Raw genomic sequence first — 27,855 nt, forward strand, 5'->3', positions numbered from 1 at the left:
CCTCTACTATCAAGATTTCGTTAGTATTATGGTTGTTTTTACTAATTTTCATTTACTCACTTTCATTTACACATTTTCATTTCAACTTACTTTCGTTTACTCTAATTCGCCATGTTCGTAACCAAATCTTAATTTTATCGGTATTGCGAGATGCGAGGCCATAAACAGATTTGAGTGAGTCGCAAGGATTGTTGTGTCGTTTGCGTATGTGACTGTGATGATGTTTTGACTTGCAGGGAGATCTGCTATGTAGAGTAGGTAGAGAACAGGTCCAAGGACACTACCCTGAGGAACTTCATTGTACTGATCCTTTACTTTTAGAAGCAAATGGCGGTCAGAAAAATAGGACTTGAAGATTAGAAAGTAGTTAAGAGGAAGGACTTATCTTATTTTGTATAGCAGACCAGTGTGTCAGATTTTATCAGAAGCCTGCGAGACATTTAAAATGGCTGAAGAAGAGGACTGTGTTTTCTTTTCTAAGGCTTTGTCCATAAAATTGCAGATTTAATGAATTTGTTCAGTGGTAGCATGTTGTTGTCTAAATCCAAACTGGTGGTTGGGTATTACCTGCTGTTCCACGAGGATTTGGTGTAATATGTCTAGTATTAGTTTTTAAAAAACCTTGAACATTACGGAAAGGAGACTGATAGGTCTATAAATATAATACATAATATATGACTTATCTTTTTCCAAAGACTTGCCTGGTTTGGGTGTACAGATGATTTGTGCTACTTTATATTATACTCTTTTCTTGAGAAGTACCTTTTACAATTCTTGCAGTGACTGGAACCCTGGAAGTCGAACCCTGGAAATTCTTTCGAATTTAGATCTGTATGTAGATATTCTAAATGTCATATGGACTAATACCAATATGGTATTCAGTCGAAGATCGTACGGTTGTCGGTAATAATTCAATCCAAGGTGGAATCCCGCGGAACAACAAGAGACCGGTTTAATTGGTTATCTCCATTGATTAATTGATTAGTAAGATAACAGGGATTACATTATGCTTCCATGTAATGGTTATTTAATTAAATAATAGCTGTTTGCATATTACCATTTGTACTTTCAAGTTAATTGTTAAGCCGAACAGGACGAATATTTCTTAGAAACAGCGACAAGCAATAAATATCCCATTATATTCTAACCAAACATATGCATTTTGGAACACTAAGCAAGTAATTAAAATTTCCCCACAGAATAAACAAATACTAATTATGAAACGGTTTTCATGTGGCATGTTAAGTTCTATGAAATTATAAATCATCTACAACCCATGGTGGGTCTTGGCCTGTTCCAGAAACAGCTTCTATTCCTTCCTATCCTAAACTTCCTATCCTAAAAATGTCTTCGTTGAGATACAATATAAGAAAAGCCAAATTTGAACTACTTGGGTCTGAATTAGAAAAGCAATGGATATAGCAATTCCAAAAATATCCAATAATAAAAAAGTAAAAAACTTTGCCTGGAAGGAAAACCTCACGAGAATGAGAAGCAGAGTAATATGCGCGAAAGGGATATCAACGATGTAGTATCTTTCTCGAGAGGCAAATACTTCTAGGAGAGTATAGAAGATTAAAAAACGAATGCAAAGAAGAAATAAATATAACGAAAACGAGAAGTTGGGAAGCTTTTGTATCAAGACATTTAGAATTAGATATGTGGGGTGTCCCATACAAAATTGTATCAAAAAAACTTAAATGTCCAACAATGATTTCTAATTTACAAAAACCAGATGGTTCATACACAAAAAGTTATGAGGATTAAGCTGATACACTACCTCCTGACGACTTAGAAAATGAAACAACAGAACAAAGAAATATTAGAGCACTGATGATACAGGAGTATGAGATACCAGAAGAAAGAGAGTTAGAAGAATTTACTGAAGAAGAAATATATGAATGTATGAAAAACATGAAAAGAAAAAAGGCTCCTGGGCCAGATAACATTCACGTTGAAATTCTTCAGACACTTTCAGAGTACTTAATACCAATACTCACTTCTTTATATAATGAATGTCTAAGACAACAAAAGTTTCAGAACAGCTTTAAACAAGCTGAAGTTATAATTATAAGTAAAGGAGAAGATAAAGATCCTTTACCTAAATCTTATAGACCAATATAGACAAGACGAAACCGGCGGGTACGTTGGAAAAAATATTCCCATGAGATTTTTTTGCATAATCATATTCGTGAGACATCCCAGAATTAGGTTCAAGAAGTCGCCCACGTGAAAAGTGGTCCAATTTTTTTTTAATCACATTGCAAAAATCTATATTTTCGGCCCAAACACATTTTTAGGTTTTTTGGGTCATTCTGGACAAAAAAGGTCTCTTATAATTGTTCTCTAAAGTTGCTCGTTTTCGAGTTATAAGCAATTTAAAATTGAAAAAACGAAAAATGGCGATTTTTAAGGCTTAATAACTCGGTTAAAAGTTATTATTATGAAAGTCCGAAAGTGATCAAATAAAAGTTTAAAGCCCGCCCTACAAGATCCTGAAGAAATTTTTGTCATTATTTTATCACTAAGCTGTTATTTTGAAGTAAAAATAATGAGCGCCATGCACGTATTAGGTGGCCGGCAATGATGAGTGCGAGAGAGATGCCATTCCGGCAGTCAATGGTGCATCTTACTCGCACTCACATTTACAGCCGTGTCAATACGATCTTACGGTTAATTATTAATAATTAAAAATAACAGCTTAGTAATAAATTAATGACACAAATTTCTTCAGGATCATATAGTGGACGCTTTAATCTTTGATTTGGTCACTTTCTGAATTTCATAATAATAATTTTTAACCGAGTTATTAAGCCTTAAAAATCGTCATTTTTCGTTTTTTTCAATTTTAAATTGCTTATAACACGAAAACGAGCAACTTTAGAGAAAAATTATTAATTAAGAGACCTTTTTTGTCCAGAATCGTCCAATAAACCTAAAAAAATGTGCCCGGGCCGAAAATATTGATTTTTGCTATTTAATTAAAAAAAATTGAAAAAAAAAATTTGGACCACTTTTCACGTGGGCGACTCCTTGAACTTTATTCTGGGATGTCTCACGAATATGATTATGCAAAAAAACCTCATGGGAATATTTTTTCCAACGAACCCGCCGTTTTCGCCTTGTCTAATATGCTTACTAAACACAATGGGGAAATTACATGAAAAATTACTTTGTAAAAGACTAAATCAAATAAGACACGAAACTGGACTTCATCCAAATCAATATGGCTTTAGGGAAGAAAAATCAACAGAAGATGCTATTAATAAAGTTTTTAATATAATTGAAGAGAGCACACACTGGAGCTTTTGACAATCTATGGTGGCCGGCATTATTCGAAAGACTTCGACAGATGAATTGCCCCAGGGACTTGTACGGAAGTTTCAGAAACTATTGTCAAGACCGATATGCCAGCTTAAGTTGTCCAATGGATAAAAAAACGAGACATATAACTAAAGGTTGTCCACAAGGTTCAGTGTGTGGACCTATTTTTTGGGACATAATGTTAGAAGAACTGTTGGAACGGTTACCTGTGGATCCTGAAGTTCTGGGGAGCATAGCGTATGCGGATGATTTGCTGCTTATCATAGATGCTAATTCAAGAAGAGAACTAGAAATAAAATCAAATGGATTACTTGAAAATATAAATGAATGAATGAAAAAAGTTAAACTAACTGTATCAGAAACAAAAACAACATATAGCCTTTTAAAAGGAAAACTTGAAAGAAGTCCAAGTATGCAAATAAGAGGGAAAGCAATAAAAAGAACAAAAACAACTAGGTATCTTGGTATCATAATCGATGAACCAAGACTTTTTACAAACCATATAAATAGCGTCTGAGAGAAGGCAGCGAAAGTCATGCCTTGCATTGCAAGCCTAGCACAAAGGGAGTATAGAATTCCGTTCCAGCATATGCGCGTATACCTGAGTACGATACTTGCCTCAATTGTAGGCTACGGTGCAAGTGTATGGGCACACAGACTAACAAATAATAAAAATATTAAAAAACTAAATAAAGCACAAAGAGGTTTCCTTGTTAGAATGACACGAGCCTTCAGTACTACAGCAACAACAGCTTTAACAGTCTTGACTGGTGTAATGCCCATGCACTTGGAAGCACAAAAACGTGCATGTAGATATTGGCAAAGAAAAGAAAATTATGAAAAAATAATACAATTATTGGGAATGGAAATCAAAAAGAGAATTAGAAGAAATATTATATAGAAAATGGCAAAACGAATGGGATCATTCACCTAAAGCAAGACGTCTCTATCATTTTATTCCAAATTTAAATATATATATATATATATATATATATATATATATATATATATATATATATATATATATATATATATATATTTATGCACAGATATCAAAGTGAGGTCCTGACATTACGCGCACTTAGTGAGGACCGGTAGAAAACGTAGACATAATCGTTTCAACTCTTCATAGTGACCTTGACAAGTAAATAGCAATTAAAAAATGACGAGTATACACAAAAAAGATTACGTATATGTGCCCCGTATTGTTCAAGTATATTGCCACCCAAGTGAGGCCATTACACGCAGCTATTAAAGTGAGACTGTATATACTTTTTCGTTATGCGCACAAAGTGAGGACAACTTTACGTGTATATTTCCTTACAGCTCATCAAGTGAGGACCATACAGTGTTGTCGATAAATATGAGATTAATCGTTTCTACTGCCTTTTTCTGTATAACACAGTAAGAATTATTATTGTTTCGTTGTTTCAGTCACTTGTAGTTATAAAAAGGATGTGGACTCTTTGTTCTTGCTCGTACTGTTTGTTAATTTTATAACATTTTAGTACCTCAGCATTAAATCACGGTAGCCTTATCGGAGACTAGCGTTAATAAAGAAATAGTTTTATATTTTTTAATAATTTACGTTAAAGATGGATAGGAAAGCAAGAATTTTGAAAATAGCGTTAGTTGAGAACAATAATAATCAAAATGGAGGATACAGTGATAGTTCAGTTATGTGAAATTTATATTGAACTTAACATATAAATATAAAAGCCCGACTTTTGATCTAAGGGGAACACAGTTTTTACGGTACATACATATCTGTCATTTGTCAACCCCCTCCCTTCCATTTCCCCCACCCCTTATTTTTAAATAGGGAATAGGGGCGTGTGCTAGCTCATTTGAAAGGATATTCAATTCTCTATCCAGTATTATTAACATTGACATAATTATCTATACAGAGTGTATTTTAGTATAGGTACTGTTGCCCCTGTCGATTTTCATTTTGAAACGACAATTTTCCAACCTTAATTTTAGTATACAAGATGATTTACTTAATTTAATTAAACTTAATGTACCTTTTTTACTGACTTAATTTTACAGTTATTCCACTAGATGGCAAATACAGTGAATATGATCATATGTTTTATTTCGAATAATCATTTTAAAATAGTTTTAGTTTTCTATTTTCTCTGAAAGTTGTTGCAAGCTTCTTGTTCTTATACTTAAAATCATGTCACTACAAATTTATACGAGACTACATATTAAGAGTATAGAAAGTATTATAATATATTACATACATGCTTTTTTCCATTTATTGAAGATATTTCACCTTATCCTGAAACAATGCAATGTGAACAAGTGTCCTCAACTAAAAAAATATATCAGACTATTTTAATACTAAGTGTATAGTTTGTATCATAAACCGTATTGAAATAGATTGCAACATGTGTGTGTGGTTGGGATATTGACTGCGAAACCTAAGGCTTCATTCGCCTAATCATATTTACCTTTGATTCTTATAACAATAAATAAAATTGATTAACATTTTATATCAATATTATTAGTGTTTTTAAACAATATCAGTATGATATATCAGTATGATAAAGTCAAGATAAACAATACTATAATAGAAAGCTTTGAGGTCAAACAATGACTGCGGCAGGGTGATCCATTATCGTCTATAATGTTTAGCATATTACTAGAAAAGGTTATACAGGAAGCAAACATTAATAGAACAGGTCTGATCTACCACAAAAAACATCAGTGCTTGGCATTCGCAGACGATTTGGTAATCTTGGCTAGGAGCAAAATAGAACTTATAGAAACAGTCATGAAACTCGAGGAGAGGGCAGCAACCAAAGGATTGTATATAAATGAAGCAAAAACAAAGTATATGGAATGAACAAATAAGCAATTCGTTCGGGGGCAATACATAACAATGACAACAGCGAAGGGAACACAGTATAAATTCGAAAAAGTTTAGAGATTTGAGTACTTAGGAACTGTCTTCACACGAGATCCTAACTGTGAAGAAGAAATACAAAAGAGAATTATGTCGGGCAACCGCGCTATATTTGCTTTTAATGGGTTGTTAAGAAGTAAACATATATCACGAAGAGCAAAACTAAGAACTTACAAGACCGTAATAAGGCCGATAGTAACGTATGCTTCTGAAACATGGGTCACAACAAAAAAACATCAAGAGTTGTTGTTCCACCCGGTGGGAAACTGAGCTCTATCAAGATCCTAACATACTAGCAGTAATTAAGGCGCAAAGACTTAGATGGTTGGACCATGTGCAGAGGATGATTCCATCTAGAATTCCCAGAATGGTACTATCTAGTGCATTGGCAGGGAAAAGACGAAGAGGAAGACCGAGGTCACGATGGAGTAATGGAGAGAAGATATGAGAAGAATTAACTTAAGGAACTGGGAAACAAAAGCGACTGACAAAAGGGAGTGGAAAAGAATAGTACATCAAGCCATGGGCCTACTAGGCTCGTACTGCTTACATATTATAATATCAGTTTTCTAATATTATCCAGTTCCATATCCAGTTCCGAATCCAGTGGTTATATTTCTTCCGTATTGTTTAGTTTCGCTTCCAGTGATTGTATTTTTTTTCTTGTTTTTTTTTTGAAATATTTATTTATTATTTTATTACTATATTTTTTTATTGTGCTCATAATAGATTGCAACATTGTCTACAGACATGAATGCAGTAACAATAAATAAAAAAATCGGAGATCCACACCCCGGATTTGAAATCGAAACCTCTGCTTTACGAATCCGAGATCCGAGGTCTACCCACTAGGTCACTAGGCTATCGCTCTTAAGACAATATTTTTTCCTGAAACGGGGAACTTCTAAAGCCGGGTCTAGACTATGTAACAAAACATGCTAATAACAAAGTTGTACAACAAATTTGTTGTACAACTTTGTTATGTAACTTGGTATAATATAGCATGAGTATCCAGACTATATAACAAAAAACAAAACAACAACATGCGCATAAATTTTGCAGCATTTTAGATGGATAGCTGGTAGGTTAGGTAGTATATAGAATTGCGTCATATAAGTATGGAGGATCTCTTCATAGCAACAGCAGCTTGTGTAATATTGTGGAGGCGACACCGGCGTGTTAAATTAATATTTTGGATGTGTCCTTCATTAGCAGCTCGAGCAAAATATAGGTAGTGGTACAGCTCTTTTAGCTGATCTGGAAAGAGATAACATAGACCCATCGACAGGAGACATTAAATGTGATGGCAGTTTTAAAAACTTCTTAAGAATAGAAAGTTCTGATTTTGAATTTCTTATAAATGACATCGGCCATAAAATAGGCAGGAAAGACATTTCGAGATGCAATTCCAATAAGAGAAAGATTAACAGTTATATTATTAGCAAAGTAGGGGAGACCGGGGCTGGTTGGTGCCCCGGGTTGGTTGACGCACTAAGATTTACTTACAACTAAAAGACTTGAGAACATCGCAATCAGCGGTGTCCGAAGCATTTCGATGACCACCACTCACAAACGTTACTCTTAGTTTGAGATCAGTAGTGATAGAGTGTACACGGCACATTTTTCGTTTTTTGGCGTGGTAAGTAAATTTTTAATATCTCACACTTTTTGTTGTAAAGATTTTATTTTAAGAGATAATGTAATATTTTCTCTTGTATAATGATGGCAAAATCTTCTTTTATAATATGTTCTCGTTAGATTTAATACAAATGCCACATTTTAGGTATAGTTTTAGTAAATACAAAATGGCATCACGTGGGGTTGGTTGACGCACCCTCTAAGGGGCTGGTTGGTGTATGCGTCAACCAACCCCGACCCAAAAATTCACATTTTCTTTAATTTATTTTATTTCAGCAAAATGCGTATCTATAAAATAATGTCCGAGAAGGGAAAAACCCCACCAGATGTTATGCTAAGGGCAGTCAGATAGATAAAAGGAACCTGATGACGTTTCTCTTTTTGAAAACAAACTTTATTGTCAAATGAACTGTTCTAAAAGTTCCATTCAAGAGGAGAATAAGAACTCACCTCCTATCACTCCGTTAAAATTAAAGCCTTTACCAAAAGCTGCAGCTAGAAAGGAACAACCTAAAAATAATAAAAGAAAGCGTCATACAGCAATCTTGACAGATACGCCTGTAAAAAATGCTCTTGAGGAGGAACAAAATAATACAAAAACGGACTCCTTTTGCCTCTATTGTATGGACAAATACAAAAATAGTGCTTCGGGGGAAAACTGGATACAATGCTCAAATTGCAAAATGTAGGCGCATGAGGCTTGTGCTGACAATCCTGGTATTTTTTTTGTTTGTGTTAATTGCGAAAGCAATTAATGTTTTTCTTACACTTAGGTATTTTAATGTTTTTGTACGTATGTTATCTACAGTTCATATTAATATATTTAGTTATTTAGATTTACGCCTGTATGATTGTATGTATTTTTTTTTAGATTTTTTGATAAAATGTTTTTACATTTTAATTAAAAATGTGTTTTAAATTATTTTTTTTTGTCTGCGTCAACCAACCCCAGGTAGTGCGTTAACCAACCCCGTGACGGGGCTGGTTGGCGCACAGTGACATACATGTTTCCTTCTCAAATTGAACATAAAGTACAGTCTGCAAGATATTTATTTTTACAAAATCTCTTGCCCAAAAGATTAGATTTTCGTACATTGAGCAAAAAGTTGTAATAAATCTTTTAATTTAGCATCTAGGTACAAAAATGTAAAAAATGCGTCAACCAGCCCCGGCCTCCCCTATATTTTTTAAACTTTTTACTCATTGTTTCAGAGAGGAAGTATAACATTTGTGTAAAATTTAATTCCTCAGTATTATCGTCTTCACCTGTTCATGATTGAGTGTCACTGTCTGTTTGAATTGGTGTAGCTGGAGAAGTAGCGGATGTAGGTGTAGTGGACGGAATAGAAAGGCTCAGATATATTGTATGATTGAGTGCCTGTTTGAGTAGCTGATGAAGCAGTCTGCATCTGTGTAGCGAATGAAGTGAATGTTACAGGTTTTATGTCTGAACACTCTGCTCTGTAGAGAATAGTATTTATGTCAAATTTAGAGTTGATTTGCACCGATTTGCTGTTAAGGTTCCGCGTACTGCTTTTCTTTTGTTGGCTTGAGTTATAGGCGTACGTGCATTAGTTTTAACTACAGTTTCTGTATCTATTTTCACTTCTATTTCAGTCTATTCATCGTGTTTTTTATTTGTTTTTTAAATCAATAAATGTAGCTCATCCCATAGCAATCCCATAATACTCGTTACTTACGAAATAGCTCAATTAAATGAGTAGTCAGTTCTTTCGACAATTTCATCGCGTAAATGACCCTACGTGAACAGAGCAAAGAAAAATCTAGCACAATCACTCCAGAATGAACAAGGCGATATGACTCCAACGGTTGCTGCTCGCGTAGGTACTATGCCAGAGAATGTTTCAATAACATGTTTTTAGGTGTAGATCAGTCGCGGTGCGGTTTTATAATTTTCTTTGATGTTTACCGACATCTGTTGGATAACATAAAACATGCTATATAACCAGAAAAATGTTATACAACACTGTGTTTTAAAACTTGTTTTCTTTTAATTTTGTAACAAGTTACAAAACTTTGTTATTTAACATGTTTTGTTACATAGTCTGGACCCGGCTTAACGGTAACTGCTTATAGGTAATACACTACAATTTCTGAATATTTTTTCTGAAATCTATCGAATGGTACCAAACACGACCCCCACGGAGGTGGGGGGGGGGGGGGTTACTTTAAAATCTTAAATAGGAACTCCTTTTTTTATTTCAGATTTGGATTCTTTGCGTAAAAATAAGCAACTTTTATTCGAAACGTTTTTTCTAATCACGGATAGGTGGCGCTATAATCGGAGAAAACGGGTGTTGGAAATGGAAAATTAAATTAAAATATGGAAAGTCCCCACTAAAATGGAAAATTTTACTTAACTTTTTTGGTTTTAGAACCTAATAATCACAACCCAATAGGTCCCCAAAGCGCTCGAGTGACTGCACATTTAGCATATTTTGCTCCCCTACTATATGTATTATAAATAATATGCGAAGTAATTATTAACCCAAACAACCATAATTCAACTTTTATTTACTAATAAAGAACTGGACGAAAGTGTCACATCAGCTTTTATGAAACACATGAATATTTACATAAAAAGGTATGTGATCTGCTTGAAATCGATATTCCCAAAATCATCTAAAAATTGTTTATACATGAGTACTTTGAGACTCTTGTATGAAATGTGAATACCGAAATACGATTAGGAATCTCCATTATGTAAATTTTAAATAATACATAATTCTTAGGAAATGAAAGGTATTATACAAACGTGTTAAAAAATACTACCTACTGAAATTTTTTGATGGCAATAAATGATGAATTGGTTTATCGAATTTATTTTTAAGGTGATACGGTAGCGATCAACAGGTAGCCAAAACGCGTTCCAAGATTGAGGCTGTAATTTTGAATATTTTTTCGAGATATTTGGCACACGTATTTATAATATAATAAAGAATGGCGGTACAGAGCCCAATTTGAAAAATATATTAATTTGTGGAAATTACTCTGTAAATAAATACAATATTAAAAAAACGAGTCTGTACCGCCATTAAGAAGAACAAAAAAATACACTTTCTTCAAATAAACTTTTTTATCAGATGCCTAGATTTTGTGTCATTTTGGAACTACTAATGAAATAAAAAATTTTAGTAGTTCCAAAATGACACAAAATCTAGGCATCGGATAAAAAAGTTTATTTGAAGAAAGTGTATTTTTTTGTTCTTCTTAGTGGCGGTACAGGCTCGTTTTTTTAATATCTATTGTATTTAATTACAGAGTAATTTCCACATATTAATATATTTTTTAAATTGGGCTCTGTACCGCCATTCTTTATTATATTACCAATACGTGTGCCACATATCTCGAAAAAATATTCAAAATTACAGCCGCAATCTTGGAACGCGTTTTCGCTACCTGCTGATCGCTACTGTTTCCTCTTAAGTAAAATATGTCATTCGGATATTTTTTTAAACTCGATAGATCCTAGGGACATGTCGGTAGATCGGTAGGATCATCACTTTTGGGAGTTTTGGGAATATCCCAATTGACAACGCAATATACACCGACGCCGTCTACAACGAGCGACGAATCAGAGATGCCAGATTGGGGTACTTTCGCCCATTTTTAGGGTAATTTGAAAGCACATGGGAAAATTTTTATAGGTTGAATTGGTTGGGGAATTTTTCGGGAGGAAAATTGAGCAAACTGAATTGCAATATAAATGTATGTAACATATAACATTATATTAACATTATAACCTATCGAGTATATAAGAAGGAAGAGAGACAGACCCCGAAAATCTTTTAGAGATAAAATGGACGAAGCAATATTAGAAAAGAAACCTGCAGGACTGGAAAAACAGAAAGAACTGAAAATAACGGTCAAGTGAAATAATACAGGAAAAACTATGGAAATCCAGGGTGGTCAAGAAAAAACAGGATGTTTCTAAATAAATGCGACAAACTTTAAAGGGTAATTCTATATGAAAAAATAATGACAGTTTGCTCTATAAGCATATGTCAGCAAATACTTCGTTTCCGAGATATGGGGTGTTGACATTTTTCTTACAAACTGACGATTTCTTTATTGTTCTAAAACCGGTTCAGATATGCAAATGAAATTGGATGTGTTTTAAGAGGTAATTATTGCGCATTTTTTGACATAAAATTAATAATTTTATATCTACTGTTGAAATGGTGTGAATTTTTTTAAAGAAAAACATAGTACGCCACTGAGATATTTCAAATAACAAATCATTTTGGAATTACTCGTTCAATTTATGATATATACAAAAATCTATTATTCCTTTTTTTCATACGTCGTTCGTGCCGTTTTTATGCAAAAAGTGAAACATCTTAACGCGTACAAAGTATTCGAAATAAATTTCTATATATTCATATTATGAAAAAGAACTTGTCAATTCTAATTCATATAGATATACCTGGTTTGTTTTTTTTTATTTCAAATTACACACCCACGGACACACGACAATGTTGATAAAGCAAAGTTTACAGAACAGGAAGACAAAACTATTTAACCATTGAGGCTATAATGACAAGCAGCGGTATAATAATATCACTGACTATTCATAAATTTGTTGATACTTCGTAAATCTGATCTTCGTGTATTTTAAGTATGTATGTATAACATTGTAATACCATAAAAGTGATAGGTATTACCTGACAAATGACCTTTAAAAGCCATAACAATTTTTAGGTTGCATTATTTTTATTAGAGAATTTTTGTGAGCTAGAAATAGTTTTCTTATTGTTACAATTATTTAATATTAATTGTCTTAGGAGTAATCTTAGCCCAAAGATAATCTATAAAGTCCAAAAAAATAATGAATGTAAAAAATATTATATTTTTTTTTTGTTTAGCTAATGCCTCGACAACTAATGGCCATTGGCATGGTAGGTACGGTAATTTTGAACAGTTAGGTACCTAGTGTCATGTGTAAGTAGTGTGTGTTGAGTAAGCGCCTTGTTACTTTGCAATGTCGACGTCATTGTCTTTGCAAAGAGACGCTAATTGTATCCGAACGTCTGCGGTCCCTCCGGTGAGAACCGATCCCACGAGGACAGAAACTATATTCATTTATTAATTTATAATAAATGAAAAATTTCCGACCCTGGTGAGATTCGAACCCACAACCTTTCGGATTTTTTAGATCCACAGGCAGGCGCTCTTACCACTGAGCCACGGAGGGGGGTAAATATTATATTTATATATCAGCGTCTCTCAAAATTTGGCGCCCCCAAATTCTGGCGCCCCGGGCGGTCGCCCGGCTCCCCTTTATCCGGCGCTGCTTTAAGGCACTAGTGCTTTAAAATTTTTATGGCACTGCAATTCGTATTGATCGTATAGGCAATTTTGATGTAATGTCAAAAAAATATAAAAATGGAATGTCAGTCAAGTTCAAGTAAAAGTTTTTGTAGATATTGTCCTGTAATTACGTTTGTAGAAAAAATATTGCATGATATGTCTGTTAAAAAGTGCATTTTTAAGGCACTCATGTGAATTGCAGAACTCGCTGTCGCTCATTCTGCAAACTTTCACATGCGTGCCTTAAACGTGTACTTTTAACACTTATATCATAAATAACTATTGAAATACTGATTACAAAAATTTATAGTATTTTAAGCCTTTCTGAGAGCATATGCGCAAAAATTTCGCTCGAATTATTTTTAAATGCGTTCATTTTCTTCGAATACTGAGAAAACCTTAAGTATTTTTAAAAAATTTAAACGCAGAAAGAAATATTACTGTATTATCCATGGTCGAAAGTCCTTGAGAACTTCTATAAATATTTATTTTAATAAGTCACAGGGGTGAAAAAAAATAGTCTGATTTTTAATTTTAAATATATCATTCAAAAGAAACTTTTTGTTCATTATAAGGGACTTTCTGCCCTCGGGAATAATGTAGTTTTCTATTTTGCGTTTAAATTTTTTTAAAATACCTATTAGTTATCTCAGGATTCGAAAAAAATAAATGCGTTTAAAAAGAACTCGACCGAAATTTTGCGCCTAGGCTCTCAAAAAGGATTAAAGTATTAAACATTTTTGTACTGTTTGAATTTATGCGACGATTGACGATCCACTGTTTTAAAGATTGGTTGAACAGATGTTGCCAGTTGTATGGTCCTCACTATGTGTATCGTAAGTTATTCAACAGGGCATAGAATATACATGGTTAGAAAATATACGCCAAAGTCAGCGCCTCTATGCGGAAAATCTCTGAACTAAAAATTGATGTGGACCATACAAAGTGAGGTCCCACTTTTTTTTGTAAAAAAACAGTGTTTGCTATCAGTACATGTCTACGAAAAAGTCTTACATTGATTGACTAAGTGAGGTCCGTATACTGGACCTCACTTTGTACAGGACCTCACTTCAACCGCAGTTTCTTTTGATATGTGGCTCACTTCATACGCTGGGAGTAAATATATATATATATATATATATATATATATATATATATATATATATATATATATATATATATATATATATATATAATAGCACTAAAGGCCTTAGAGGCCCATGGCTTGAAAAGTTTGTTCGTTCTTCATTTTTACTTTTCTTTAGGTACCTAGATCTTCTCTGGCTTGGTATGTGATTTTTCTCCATTCCTTCCGGTTATTCATTTTTCTTCTCTGACCTTCTAACCCCATTTTTTCCATATCTTTTTCGACCTCTTGCTTCCATCTATTTTTCGGTCTTCCTTTTCTCTTTTTTGAGGCTATGTTGTAGTTTAGTACCCTTTTTGGAGTCCTCGCGTTCGGCATCCTTTCTATGTGACCTCGCCATCTAAGTCTCTGTGCCTTTATCACTCCTATTATATTAGGTTGATTGTATAATTCCTTTAACTCATTATTTGATCTTCTTAACCATAAACCGTCGCTTATTATTCCTCCATATATCTTCCTCAGGATTTTCCGTTCCCAGATCTCCAGTAAACTTTGTTCATTTTTTGTCATTGTCCATGTCTCACTGCAGTATGTTACTATTGGTTGGATAGTTGTTTTGTATAACTGTATTTTTGCCTTTCTTGATAAACACTTGCTTTTCAACATTCCATTAAGCGCATGTACACTTTTGTTGCCTGCCATTATTCGAGCTTGTATTTCTTCTTTAATATTCGGTTTACGTGATATTATTGCTCCTAGGTATGTAAATCTTTCTACCATTTCGAATTCGTATGATGTTCCTTCTTCTACTTCTACTTTAAGCTTTTGTCCATTCCTGAACTGACCATCTGTCCATTCCATACATTTTGTTTTAGTTTCATTTATGTGGAGTCCCATTTTCTTCGCTGCTTTTACTATTCTCTGTACTATTTCCTGTAGCTCTTTTGTTCCTCTTGCAAGCAACACCACATCATCCGCAAATGCCAAAACTTGGTGTCGTTTTTGATATAGGAGTGCTTCTCTATTGATTTTTGCTTCTCGCATTATTTTTTCTAGGCATAAGTTAAAGAGTAATGATGACAAAGGATCGCCCTGCCTTACTCCTTCATTTACTATAAATGTGTCTGATGATTGGTTGTTTATTTTGACTCTATTTTCTGTATTTTCTAACGTAATATGTATCATGTTGCGTAACTTTCTGCTAACTCCCAATTCCTCAAGCGCCTGCTTTAAATTCTTCCTCTTTATTCTATCGTACGCTTGCTGGAAATCGATGAATAGCGCTATCGTTGGTAGGTTGTGTTCATAGCTTTCTGCTTGTAATTCTCTGATTACGAATATTTGGTCCGTTGTGCTTCTTCCTCGTCTAAATCCGCCCTGATATTCACCTATTATATTTTCAGCTTCTTTTTCAAGTTTATCTTTTATGGATTTTGATAAGATTTTATATATGGTATTTAGTAATGCTACTCCTCTGTAATTACTACATTCTGTTTTGTCTCCTTTTTTGTGTAATGGGCAAATAATTGCTTCCTTCCAACCTTTTGGTATCCGTTCTATTCTCCATATCTCTTTTATGATCTTGTATATCCACTCATGTAGTAATTTTCCACCATATTTCATCATCTCTGCTGTTATATTATCGCTTCCAGGACATTTGTTATTCTTCAAATCTTTTATGATTTCCTCGATTTGTTCTTTGCTGGGTGAATTATCTTCTATGTCTTCTAAGTTTTCATTTCCTTCTTCTGCTTCCATGTATTCTCTTTGGTTTGACTTATTCTTGCCATTTAGTAACTCGTCAAAATACTCTTTCCATCTCTCTACTATTTCTGCTTCACCGCTTATATTATTCCCCGCTTTGTTTTTAACGAATATTGGTTTTTGTTGGTATCCTCTTTTCTCATTTCTGGCACCTTGATACAGGTTTCTTATTTCTTTATTTCTGTAGTTCTCTTCTATTTCTTTTAGCTTAATATCTACGTGTTTTCTCTTCTTTTCTCTCAGCAATCTCTTTACTTTATTTCTTTGCTCTATATATTTATTCTTCGTCTCTGTCGTTTCTTTCATTATCATTTCCATCCTTAATGATTTTCTTAGTTCTATTTCGTTTTGGCATTCTATGTCGAACCACTCCTTTCTCTTTTTATTCTCCTGTTTATTACACTCTTTTGCTGCTTTGTTCATTACTTGCTTTATGATGTCCCAGTTATTTTCTGTTCGTTCTTCTATTTGTATCTTTTTTAGTTCTCTTTCCATTGTTTCCCCATACGTTTCTTGCTCTTTCTTTGTTGTTAATCGAATTGGTTTATTTATATATTTCCTTACCTTTATTTTGTTTTTGTTTTCTGGTATCAGTTGTTTCATTTTGATGCCCACCATGTAATGATCGGAGTCGACATCTGGTCCTCTGTATGTTCTTATCTTCTTTATACATTGCTGTTCTTCTTTTTCAATCAGCACGTGATCTATTTGGTTTTTAGTCTTTCTATCTGGCGATATCCATGTTTCCTTATGTATTTCTTTTCTTTCAAAATATGTGCTTATTATGATTAAATTTTTTTCTCTTGCGAAATCTATGAGAAATTGTCCGTTCTCATTAGTTTCATTGTGTTTGCTATGCTTTCCTATTGTCGGTCTAAACACTTCTTCCTTCCCTATTTTGGCATTAGCGTCGCCTAAAATAATTTTCATATCATATCTGGGTATACTTTCGATTGTTCTGTTTAGTTCACTGTAGAAACATTCTTTAACATCATTATCTTTTTCTTCGGATGGAGCGTGAATATTTATGAGGGTGATTTTTTGGTATTTTCCTTTGATCCTGATAGTACATATGCGGTCTGATACCGGTTTAAACTCTACTATTGCTTCTTTTAGTTCTTTTCTTATCATAAAACCTGTGCCTAATATTCGATTCTTTCCACCGCTGTTAAAAAACAATGTATCTTCTATTTCTAATATATCATTTCCCAGTTGTTTCGTCTCCTGCAAGGCTACTATGTCAAATTGGAACTTTTCGATTTCTCTCGCAAGATGTTTAAGTTTACCTTCGCCATATGTGCCTCTTACGTTCCATGTTCCTAAAAGTAAGTATTCTTTTCGACATGTTTTCTTGTTTTTTGGTCCGGTTTTTGTTTTTTTCCTCTTGTTTCCTTTTTTTGTATTATCACTATCCTTTTTCTGTGCTTGTTTCGTCAACGTTATTCCTATGGTACAGTTATTTGTTAGTTTTTTGATGCTGTTTTGATCATTGTGCCTTCTTTGTCGCTCCACTTCCATTCGATGTTATTTACCCATATTTTTTTTACTCCAATTTTGACTTCATTTCCTTTATTTCTTTCTTCCTGGGCAATGTTTCTAATTGTTTTCTGTATATCTCGTTATTTTATGGTTGTATCTTCGTTGATATATACCTTGTGCTCTTTAATTTCTTTTAGCTTGTACTTTTTTTCCATTATTTTTTTTTTCCTCTTGGTTTTCTAATTCAATTAGACATGTTTTTTCGCCTAGCTTGTGAGCATTTCTTATTTTCACCTCTATTCCTAAGTGGTGTTTGATGAAATTGTTGATTTTTCCTTTTAACCGTGTTTGCTCATATGTGTCTATTGTTAGGCCGCTTATAACTACGTTGTTTATTCGTCGGTGTTTTTCCATAACTTCCATGTTTTTTGTTATTTCTCTGAGTCCCTCCTTGATCTCTTTATTTTCTTCTTTCAGTTCTGCATTTTCTTTTCTCAGCTCTCTGTTTTCCATAATGAGCTTTTCTATTGTTTCCTTACTTTCTTTTTGATTTCTTTTTATTTCCTTAATGTCATCGGTAAGGAGGCTCATCATTATTATTAATTGATCAATTTTTGACCCTCCTTCTGGATGTGTGTCATCACTCTCTAATTTTTCCATTTTCCGGCGCCCAACACTGTCTTCCACCTCAACAGTGCAGAGAAGACAGCGTCTACCGTATTTATTTTGTTTGTTTATTATCCGTTGTTATTTTCTGTGGTTATCCCGAAACTCTACTCACAACGGCAACGTAGCAATTTCAACGGTCAAGGTTTCGTTTCTACGCTTTGGTGTTAGACAAGCTTATCAATTATAGCGATCTTACTTTTTGTAGGTCCTTGGTATTATTCCGATGCTATTTCACCGATTTTAAAGTTTTTTCTTATCACTGTCCTTAACTTAATGTCTTATATTATTCACTAGATACTTGCAATAATTTATTTCCCGTTACAACTCTCAGAAATTGAGTTTATTGCAGACGATAAATAAAATATCAAATTTAAATAATATACCAAATTATTTTAACCCAAAAAAGGATTAATACATTTCCTTACAGGGCACGGTCCATATCCTACATACCTGCATAGATTTAATTTAAAAGATGATGAATACTGTGAATGTGGAGAAATAGGCACACCAGAACAAATATTATTATTAATTGCGAAAGCCAAACAAATACACATGAATTACAAAGAATGAGAAGAGACCTTGTTGGCATAAATATAGAAAACATTATACACAATGAAGAATTATATTAGATATTAAATAATTTAGCGGACATAATATCAAAGAAACAATTAGAATTATATAATATCAGACGAAAAAGAATTCAAGTAAATATCCAACCTATTTAAAATTGAATAAGAAATTATAAAATAAAAAATTAAAATTATATATAAAAATATGGATTAAAATAAATATTTAACCTAACTAAATAAATATTTACATAATAAAAAATTAAAAATTGATAATAAATATAAAATAAAATAAAATAAAATAAAATAAATAAAAAATAAATAATTATTAATCAAACAAAAAAAAATTAGCAAAAAACTTGAAATTTTAAAACTCAATGGATAGTTTCGGCTAAGGGTCTGAGGCTTACCGAAATACCATTGGGAATATTATACAAGTCAAATAGATCTACACTTACAATTATTTCTGACTATTTTTAGATTAATAGTGCTGGCATTTCTCATCTAAGAATGAGAACTGGAAACACTATAAAAATTATTTTCACAAAAAAAAAAAATAAAATTTAAATTAAAAGAAAAAAAATTAAAATTATATTTTGTTTATTAAAATTGTTTAGAATTGTTTATTAAAATTGTTTATTAAATTATTTATTAGAACTATTTATAATTTATAATTTTCAGAATTAGTAATAGATTGGGGCCATTATTAATTAGTTAAATTAAATTAGAAAATTGTTAAAATAAAAATTATATGTATCAACTACTGTAATCCCATCATTAAATGACCTGAATTAGTCTCAAGTGGCCAGGTCATTTGTATTTACTATAAATAAATAAATAAATAAATAAATAAATAAATAAATAAATAAATAAATAAATAAATAAATAAATAAATAAATAAATAAATAAATAAATAAATAAATAAATAAATAAATAAATAAATAAATAAATAAATAAATAAATAAATAAATAAATAAATAAATAAATTAATTAATTCCTTCCTACCCTTTGCCTTGGTTTTCCAATTTCGCACTTCTAACACTCGCAAGTCATCTTCCATCTGGTCCTTAACCCTTAAACGACCCAGGGTGGGTAAAAAATGTCCACCTAATGCGTATTTCCTTGTAACAAATTTATTATGTGTTTAATTTTTTTTTAATTATTTTTTGGTAAAAAGTCAGCCCATTATCGAATGTTAATTTGGTTCTACCAATATTTTTGAAAATAAAAGCAGCATCTTGAGTTAAATATGGATGGGCATAAAAAGTACACTCTTGGCAAAACTTGTTACTAAAGGTTTCTATATAATATCTCGTTGGTAGGAAGATAATCCATATAATTATCGATGTATAATTACATAATCTACATAATTATCCGCCAATGAGGAGGCTGAAAGAAAGAATATGGAGAAAATCGACAAATCTGAATTACTGGCTTTTACTGGTATATTAATGTTGATGTACATTGTAATTTTGTTGTAAGGTTTGTAAATTGTTTATATTAATATTTTAGAAGATGCTGTGTTCATTAAGCATAAGATTCTTAAGTTTAATCCATTTTCAACAACTCTCAATAAATATATTAGCTATTTTCGAGGTGGACATTTTTTACCCACCCTTGGGCGTACATGGAACCTAAAAAAGGTTGGGCGTTTAAGGGTTAAAAAGTGCTCTGGGCCTGCCTCTTCTCCTCACTCCATCTGATCTCTGGCTTTAAATAAATGTGTTTCGACGGCTCAATTTCATTCATTATCACTAAGTGTCCTAGCCACCGCAGCCTATCCAGGCTATCCTGGCCTATCCCGATCGACCTTACATCGAATGCTCAACTAAAAAGAAATTTTTAAGATCGACAACTTTTATTTGAACCATTTTTCTATAAAATGTATAGCAAACGACTAAGTTTTCAATCTAATAGCACATAAAACAATACCAAAAATATTACTCTACATCACACCAAACCGAAAACATTGGGAACCTTCTCTGGTGACACCTCCGAGGCTTCTAAAATTTGCAAGCCATAACGGATGCTGAGACTAAAGAAGATGAGGGAATTTTACAATTTATAATTCACGTCCCATCTGCTCAGCGCGGTAAAGTTCCAACGAGAATGGTTCCCTTAGTACTCCAATCAGAGTAAACATGTAAATCAAAAATGAATAACCATTTTCAATTTCGTTGCAACAAGAAACTACAGCCGCATTATATTCTAGTTCAATCAGAGAATGCAGCAAGCACCTCTACCGGTTTCGAAACTTATTAGTCGTTCATCAGGAGGCACATATGCTGCTCTCTCTGACCCAACCAGGACAAACCCCCCGTGTGCAGTCGAGTGTATAACAAACGTTTCAAAATGATTTTATCACTTTTTATGATTGTTTAAAAAACAAAGCAATATCTTCAAAGATTGGTCATCAGCTGTCGCTCATACGTGATCTTTACGTGAAATAGATGATTTCTTCACAGGTATCTACATTGGATATAGTTCCTTTACATAGTATGTCCACCAAATATTTTAGTCTAAGATACGATATAAGGTCGATTGAGACCAAGCGTTCAATGGTTAAACATTATTGTATATGTAATTTATTATGACAACAATTACAAAATGCAAGGGTGCCAGATCTAATTTTGTTCTGACTATAATGGATTAATAATTAAAAAATGACTTTTTTTTATAAATTTAAAAAGAAAATTTCTGGCTGATATTATTTTAGATTTTTTGGATCATTCAAAAGATGACGATTTTCAAGGCTCAAACACATAAGCAAAAGATACCATTTTTGAAATTACGAAGTACCTAAATTTAAGTTCAAACCTTATTCTATCAGTTCATCATAAGTGTTTTGGACTTCTTTTATATTGAACTATTTTTTTTTAGTTGTTAATGCCCGTCTTCTCCTAAGAAGTCTTCCTCATTGACAATTAGAAAAAATATTTTAGAATACGACATGGCAAAAATTTTTATCGGCTTCTAATAGAAGAAGGTTTGAACTTGAATTTTAGCTTAATAAAATAAAAAATATCAAAATGTAATTATGTACAGGTTGGAACAAATTTTATATCAAAGTTTAAGAGAATAAAAAAAATATTTTCAAAATGTATCCAAATCATATAAGGGTATCATTGTTTAAATAATTAAAAAGGGGTCATTTTTGCACAATATTACTATTTTAACTGCTGAAGTAATTTACATTTTAATGAACGTCTTTAGGATTTTTTCTGATTAAGGAAATACTGAGCAAACATATTTTTTAAATTTTTAAATAAAACACACTGTAACTCAATAAGGAGCCATATTTTATTTAAGTGATTTTGGTTAAATCTTAATTTTATATTGTGAGGTCTAAATTCTACGACACAAATATAAATCCTAAAGATCTTCATTCAAATGTAAATTACCTCAGCAGTTAAAATAGTAAATATTGTGCAAAAATGGCCGCTTTTTAATTATTTAAATAATGATCCCCTTATATGATTTGGATACTTTTTTGAAAATATCTTTGGTACCAACCTAAACTTTGATATAAAATTTGTTTCAACCTGTATGAATTTACATTTTGATTTACATGTGGTGTAATCTTATTTTACTAGAATATTTAGGTACTTGATGATTACAAAAATAATATTTTTTACTTGTGTTTTTAAGAGGATCGGTACGTATTTTCGGCTGCTATGCTATTCAAATGGGGATTCATTTTTTTCGAATCCTGAGAAAACTAATAAGTATTTTTGAAAAATTTAAACGCAGAATGAAAGATTACGTTATTGGCGAGGGCCGAAAGTCCCTGAGAACTTCTGTAATGTTTATTTTAATAAGTTACAGGGGTGAAAAACTAAGAGAAAATTTAGTGTGATTTTTAATATCAAATATCTCATTCAAAATAAACTTTTTATTTATTCTAAGGGACTTTCAGCCCTCGGTAATAATTTAGTCTTTCATTCTGCGTTTAAATTTTTCAAAAATATTTATTGGTTTTTTCAGGATTCGAAAAAAATGAACACAATGCCGTGGTAATATTTTCCAAATCTATCTTTGTCTTACAACGCACCCAGCTGAATATAATATTTTCAGCATATCGTGTCAGTCAGACACTGACAATCAGTGACAATTTTAAATATTTGACATTGCATCGGGAATATTTTGAGTTATTAATTAAATATTATTGATATATAGTGTATTTGATAAATAATTGATTTAAGACGTGAATTTAATAAAAAGTTATTTATTGTGTATTATTTGTGGAAGATCCAAGCAGAGAATACATCAGGATAATAATATATTCTGTGATCCAAGTATTTTGTTATTAAAGATGTTCAAAATTGTAAGCGTTCCATAAGAACAATATATTATTAAAAAATCACTTTAACACTTTTCCTCTTTTCTCGATTGAGTATTAGTTTTTGTTGTACAAATAAATTATTACAATCACTGAATACATAGTTAGTGAAAAAATTATCACATTTATTAACTGAATTAATAATTTGCAATTATAAAAATAACAGTTATCCAAGAACATTTAAAAGCCATCTCTTTAAATTAATGATGACATTTTCAAGTAGAATGACATTGTAGTAATGTTTACATATCCATACCAGTGTGAATTTTACTACACGTAATTTGCCGTGTAAAGACAGAAGAAGTAGGGATACACGTAAAATATTTGCGAATTATGTACCCATAGCCTTAAGCCTTGAAAATAATCATCTTTCATTCTATCTTCAGTTTTAAATTGTTTATAACAACGACCGTCGAAAATGATCAACAACTTAATAAAAAATTACAAAAGACCTTTTTTTTGTTTAGAAATATCCAAAACATCTGAAATAATATTTGCCCGGGTCGAAATTTTTGTTTTTAATTTATAAAAAGGAGTTATTAAAAAAATTCAATTATAGTTAGAACAAAATTAGATCGGGCACCCCTTGTTTTTTGTAATTGTTAACATAGTAAATTACATATTCAATAATTAATTTTTATCCATTAAACAGCTCGGTCCCGATCAACCTTATATCGGATACTATATAAGTATACTATTTTGATAAAAGTAGGCTGCCACAAGAGTATTATAATCACATGTTGTATTTCGTATTTTACAAATGCTTAAATTGTTTTTTATTCTACATTTGTAAGATACTTCAAATAGATAACCTCAACGCCTGTATTATATTTTATGGTTAATTAAAACCAAAACTTAATAGATGCATAAATTAAGTTGACGAAATTGTCCATTCCATCTAACTCTCAGTTTCTCTATGATCAACTTGGGTGGTCCTATAATGATAGTATTAGAAAAATAGGTAGGTACTTCTTATGGTGTTTTTTAATAGATATTCACTACCCAAAAAGGCAGCGAAAGTACAGATATGGAATTATATAAAAATCTTGTTTTTGGTGTTCGTATCTCTGGAAGAAATATTGTCACCGATATGAGACTTTTGTGGAGGTGGTGGACGATAATATTTATTTAACGACATGATTATTAAAAAGTATGTGAACTTACCTAAACGTTATCAATCATTATGTAGGTGTATCCCAGAGAGCGGCAGTTCTCGCCAGTGGCGCACACCCCGCTACATACGACACTATAATATATTATACGATTATACACGCGAAATTTTCGATTCTATCAACCTGGCTGAATTGAAAAATAGGCCAACTTCCATCTTAAAGTTTAGGAAAACACCCGCTAATCTATATGTCAACCATCCATTTTGGTCCATGGTTGTGGGTTTTATGATCCTCCACATTTGGTGTCTGTTTTTCGTTCTCGTCTCCAATACTCTCAAAAATTTCTAAAATTGGACCCCGTTATGCAACAACGAACCAACTAACATTTTTTCGAAAATGGAGTTATTGGTTCGTACATACTGTAAATAAAACTTTTTTCCTGGTTTTCCCTCGTGATTTACTATAAAATCTCTAACGCGGGAATTTTACTGTCATCGTTGCATCTGGTTGTCTTTTTAAAGGCAGATCACATGCTATGATTTTTTGTGATGGATATTCTTTTTCGAAAATGGAGCTATTGGTTCGTACATACTGTAAATAAAACTTTTTTCCTGGTTTTCCCTCGTGATTTACTATAAAATCTCTAACGCGAGAATTTTACTGTCATCGTTGCATCTGGTTGTCTTTTTAAAGACAGATCACATGCTATGATTTTTTGTGACGGATATTCTTTTTCGAAAATGGAGTTATTGGTTCGTACATACTGTAAATAAAACTTTTTTCCTGGTTTTCCCTCGTGATTTTCTATAAAATCTCTAACGCGAGAATTTTACTGTCATCGTTGCATCTGGTTGTCTTTTTAAAGATAGATCACATGCTATGATTTTTTGTGACGGATATTCTTGATTTGGGGTTGATTTCATGTAATCGAATGAACTATCTTTTAGTAAAGTCGTCCCAGAAACGCAACTCATAAACATTGGCGATATCATTTTAAAGTCTTCTACTTTAAAATGTATAATATACGTCTGAATTGCCAATATAAATGAGTCAGATTAAATAAATTAGAAGAATTTTTTTACCTAGCAACAACATTTTTGTTTATTTTAGTAGTATTTTGTATTTTGACAACGAAACCCGATTTGGGCTTCGAAACGTTAATAAAATCATTTTTTTGGTAAAATTGTGGCTTATTTTCAATTAAAAATAGTTGATTGTAAAAATGCCACAAGGAAATAGCTTCAGAACAATACTGTAAATAATACGATTCACGTTCTGCAATATCGAACCAAATGTTCCGTTACCTCATAGCCATCTATTGGACGATAGAATCATATTGCAGATTAATAAATTCGGTTGTACAGGGTAGACAAGGTGAGTCAAAAAGAAAACAAATGAAACTTGATTTAACCAAAGCAATAGAAGACTAAAAACGATTCCTTATGTATATATAATTGCGAAATTTACGCAGGTAGCAAGAAATCAACTTTTCATTTATAGCTCGTAGAAAGGCAGGTCGTGAAGCTCAAGAAGTGGGTCTTGTTAAAAAAAAGTAAGAGCAACGACTCAACGTAGGGATGGAAAAAACCTACCGGTTATAACCTAAAACCGTTTTTTCCTCTGCAATAATCGGTTTTTCCGGTTGTTTTTTTGTCCCGGTTATAACCGGTTTTTTCTTTTTAACGTAATAACCGGTGAAAAACCGAATACGTAGAAAAAGTACTGAATTTAGAGAAAAAATGCGAAAATTTTTCGCCCCTTCCGCATAAATGAGAAACTTTAAGCTGACTGAAACCGATATTTAATACTGATGTCTGATTTCTATACTGATATTGACTGATATCGATTCCAATGTAGTATCTCAAACTAAAGCGCAATATAAAAAAAGAATGTGTGTGTACTTCAGTGGCGGCTTTTCTTTATGTGCTGCTGAGCTGCAGAACTACCAAACAACCATAGCAAATCTTAATTATTAAAGAATAATTAATATAGTTTTATTTCAAATCTGCCATATTATCATATTAAACATCAACTGTTAATAATAATTCACCAACAACGATGATTAATATTATTTTTTTTACGTATTTACTCCTCTAGTGAAACCGTATAATTTTTTTACGTATTTGGTGCTCCAGTGAAGCAATCTTTTTACGTATTTGCTGCTCCAGTGAAGCCGCGTCGATAACAACCGAAACACTGGCAGCGGTAAAATGCATTTATTAGGCAAACGGCGATCTTAGCCGATGTGCTTCGGCAATCGGCTGATTAACGGCCTCGGAAATGTGTTTGCGAGCTGCAATTCACGACAGTTATTCGTGACCGTTGCATCTGTGCCGTGTTTAGAAATTCTTAGGTTACAATTTTGTTTAATTTGTTTTGTTCGAGCGTGTTTAAAACAATGGAGTTTCAATTTAAATTAGGTGTAAATAAATTTCAAAAACTTCACTATCAACAACAGTTGATTATAAAAGAACGTGGCCGTCCTATGCCTGATCTTAATATTGAAGTGTCCGGTAAAAGCCGTGGAAAAACATATACGCGTAAATTTAATAAAGACATGTATCTACGAAATCAGTGGATTTGTGGATGTTCCGAAAAAAATGCTTTTTTCTGTTTTCCGTGTGCATTATTCGGCGCAGATAAAGAGGAAAAATTGTGGCGCGAGACAGGAGTGCGGGATCTAGTGCATTTAAGTGAAAAAATAAAGAAGCATGAAAACACGCAAACTCATATGAACAATGAAATGCGATTTGCATTATTTGGGAAACTTAATATACATGCCCAACTTGACTCTGCTTATTGGATAAATATACAAAAACACAATGAAGAGGTGACGAAAAATAGGTATGTTTTGTCAAAAATAATTGACTGTATAAAATTCTGTGGGGCTTTTGAGCTCGCCTTACGAGGACACGATGAATCTGAAACATCAGATAACCCTGGAATTTTTCGTGGTTTAGTGAATTTTTCTGCTGAACTTGATAAAACACTTAGTGAACACCTTACAAATGCGACAATTTTCAAAGGTACCTCAAAAACAATACAAAATGATATTTTGGATTGCATGCTAGAAGTATACGCTGAGGAGATTTTAAACGAAATCAATGAAGCCCCATTTTTAGCAGTGATAGCTGATGAGACAACGGATGTTTCTATGAAATTTCAAATGGTCATTGTTTTTCGTTATGTAAAAAACGGTGCTCCAGTTGAAAGGTTTTGGACTTTTTTGCTTCCAGAAAAACATGATGCTGAAACCTTAGCTAACACAATTTTGAATGTTTTAGACCCAATATTAAAGAATAACAAAAATAAGCTCATTGCACAAAGTTATGACGGAGCAGCTGTTATGAGTGGGATACATGGCGGAGTGCAAACAATAATTAAGAGAAAATATGAAACTGCTCATTTTGTGCACTGTTACGCCCATCAATTGAATCTAATAATGTCAAGAGCATGTTCTATTAATTCCCAAGTACGCGTATTTTTTGGAGATTTACATGATATACCTGGATTTTTTAGTCATTCACCTCAAAGAATAGCTGTCTTAAATCAAATAGTTGGAAAAAATATTCCTCGTTCAATCCCTACACGCTGGAATTTCAATATTCGTACAGTAAATGTCGTTTACGAATATA

Source organism: Diabrotica virgifera, chromosome 6 (genome assembly GCF_917563875.1).
Source record: "Diabrotica virgifera virgifera chromosome 6, PGI_DIABVI_V3a".
In the NCBI taxonomy this organism is placed as follows: domain Eukaryota; kingdom Metazoa; phylum Arthropoda; class Insecta; order Coleoptera; family Chrysomelidae; genus Diabrotica; species Diabrotica virgifera.